The sequence below is a fragment of the Colobus angolensis genome, unplaced genomic scaffold (assembly GCF_000951035.1).
Source record: "Colobus angolensis palliatus isolate OR3802 unplaced genomic scaffold, Cang.pa_1.0 Scaffold313, whole genome shotgun sequence".
Lineage (NCBI taxonomy): Eukaryota > Metazoa > Chordata > Mammalia > Primates > Cercopithecidae > Colobus > Colobus angolensis.
In genome coordinates, this window is record NW_012116411.1 from 4206843 (window position 1) to 4209683 (window position 2841).

General features: G+C 45.1%; 1 long non-coding RNA gene across 1 annotated transcript in view; it reads right to left on the reverse strand.

Annotated features, from left to right (window-relative positions):
• Nucleotides 1-2718, reverse strand: part of LOC105518153 — a 23566-nt gene extending 20848 nt beyond the window's left edge. Inside the window, exons 1-2 of the long non-coding RNA XR_001002782.1 lie at nucleotides 2054-2718; nucleotides 1542-1640 (exon numbers count right to left, since the gene is read on the reverse strand). This is a non-coding gene — a long non-coding RNA (uncharacterized LOC105518153). The remainder of the gene's footprint in view (nucleotides 1-1541; nucleotides 1641-2053) is intronic.
• Between the last annotated feature and the right edge of the window lie 123 nt (nucleotides 2719-2841).

Here is a 2841-nt window from a genome sequence, read left to right on the forward strand (position 1 = left end):
AAAAATAAATAAATAAATATTTACTGAAGGAAAAAAAAAAAGAAAAATGACAAGATTTGCATTTCCTCATGACAACAGTTGACTGTTGCTGAAGATCTGCTGCTTCCTTTAGTTAGGCCAAGAGTACTTCTGTCAGTTACACAGCCACCAGGCCCACTTAATGGGCTCAGTCTGTAAACCCTGTCCTGCAGCAAAGTAGGGAAACAATAAGAGCTAGTGTTTGCTCAGCACCACTATGTAGCAGGTGCTTCCTAGACATTTATTCAACAAATATTTATTGAGGGCCTACTAGGTGCCAGACACTGCTCTAGCTACTTGGAATATACCAGGGAACAAAACACATGACCCATGTAAAACTTACATATTAGTGGTGGATGAAAGACAGAATCAAATAATGATTATGAAAAGTAAGTAAATCACATGGTGTATTAGAAGCTGATATGTTCTAAGGGAATTGCAAGTCCTGGGAAGGTCATTTGTGATTTTAAATGAGGTGGTCAGGGTAGGCCTCTCTGAGAAGATATTTGAGTGGACTCAGGGCAGGAGAGGGAGTTAGCCACATGGACTTACTGGAGAAGAGTGTTTCAGACAGACACAAAAACTAAAGGAAAGGTCCAAAGCCAGGAGTGTGTCACTGGTGTTTGAGGAAGGTAAAGAAGCAAGTGTGACTGGAGCAGAGTAAAAAAGGGGAGTGGAAGGAGTAGTGCTTAGAGGGTAAGGGGCTGTGTCAGAACATGGAAGAGCTTGAGAACTGATATGGTTTGGATATTTGTCCCTGCTCAAATCTCATGTTGAGTTGTAATCCCCAATGCTGGAGGTGGGGCCTGGTGGGACATGCTTGGGTCATGAGAGTGGATCCCTCATGGCTTGGTGCTTTTTTAGTGATAGTTCTCATGAGATCTGGCTGTTTAAAAGTGTGTGGCACCTCTCTCTCTCTCTGTCTCTTTCTCTCTTGCTCTCTCTCTTGCTCCTGCTTTCAACATGTGACATGCCTGTTCCCCCCTTACCTTCTGCTATGATTGAAAGCTACCCAAGACTTCACCAAAAGCTAGCAGATGCCAACATAATGCTTCCTGTAAAGCCAGCAGAACCACGAGCCAATTAAACCTCTTTTCTTTATAAATTACCCAGTCTCAGGTTTTTCTTTACGGCCATGCAAGAGCAGTCTAAGAGAAGACCCCAGAAAGGACTCTGGCTTTTACTCTAAATGAAATAGGGAGCCATTAAAGGGTTTTGTGCAGAAGAGTGATCTGATCTAACCTAGATCTTAAAATAATCACATAGCTGCTCTGCTGATACCAGACTGTAGGGGAAAGAGGGACAATGAGGGAAACAGGGAGATGTGTTTGGAAGCTTTTTGGAGTGATCAAGAAGTGGCTTGGACCAGAATGGTAGCAGGGGAGGTGTGTTAACTGGTGAAAGTTAGGAGGTCTTTAAAGGTAGAGTCAATCTCCAGATGGATTAGATGTGAGGTGTGAAAGAAAGAGGCCAAAGCAAAAACCCAAAGGTTTCAGCTTGAGTAACGGCAAAGATGGTCTTACTATTTGAGATGAATAAGCTGTATGAAGAGTAGATTTCAAGGGGAATATCATCAATAGTTCTGTTTTGGACAAGTTGACCTTGAGATGTATATTGGCTATCTGAAGGAAACATTGAATAAACTGTTAGATACAAGTTTGGAGTTCCCGGGACATGTCTGGTTGGCAATAAATCTTTCCTCTTCTGATCTATTCTCATAGCTTTAAATAGAATATAATGCCACATAATGCCAATGACTCCCAAATATTTATGGTTATGGTGGATTCTAGGCAGATTGTGGTGATGTGGCCATATTGCCAGCAAAGGGAGGGCAAGGTTTCTAGCGCTGCCTCTTTATCTCCAATTATAGAACAAGCATGGTTTTAGTTCCAGTGCTTGTGTCTCCCTGGATTTAGACATCATTCCTTTGAATTTCTACCCAATATAAGGAGGGTCACTATCTTCGCCAGCTTTACTAATTCTTATATCTGGTGAGGTGTAGAGACAAATTTGAATCAAGGTCTGAAGTCCTTACCTGGGGCTCTTTCTTCCACGCCAACACGCCAGTCTTTGTGAAGACTATTTTTCAAAGGCTCATTCTTCTTATCTCTTTTCTAGGAATTTTAGTTTATTTCTTTACTTCAGAAATTAATCTTGCACTTCATTTTAGTAGCATGAGTGTTAGTGCTGAGAAACTGAAATGTTAGGGAGAATCCTTGACCAAGACTTTCAGGCTCTAGATACTAGGTGTGTCTTGCTCTAATTAAGGAAATCTTATCTGCTCCATCTTAGCCCAGTTTAATGTCCCCAGGAATTCCATCTTCAGCAGTCCAAAACTTTTCCCTTTTTCAATTCAGTTCAATTTATACTCTTCTCTGAAAGTGGCTCCAGGTCTGAAGAACTGTGGTCTGGGGGGAAGATAAAAGGCATGCTCAGCTATAACCAGACCCACATCCCCTAAGTTGCTTGCCCACGAAGTTATGAGCTGGACTTATGCGCCACCCTTTGTCCAGGGACCTTGCGCTGTCCTCCCTCCGGTTCCCACAAAACAGGGGGCTTCCGGCGCGGTCCCCTCCTCTGTGGGCGGGGCCTACTGCTCCCGCTCCCGCCTCCCTGGCTGCGCGCGGCTGCGGGCTGTGATCACGTGAGCACAAGGGGGAGGGGGAGGGGCCCTGATTTCCGGGCGGCGGAAGGAGACGCGGCCGCGTGAGGACGAGGCTATTTGAAAACACGCTCCGGGAGCCAGAGTCTGAGGCCGGCGGCACACGCTGTCGCCCCGTGGGGTTCTGCTAGCTCAGTTTTCCCCTCGGGCTCCCCGCCCCG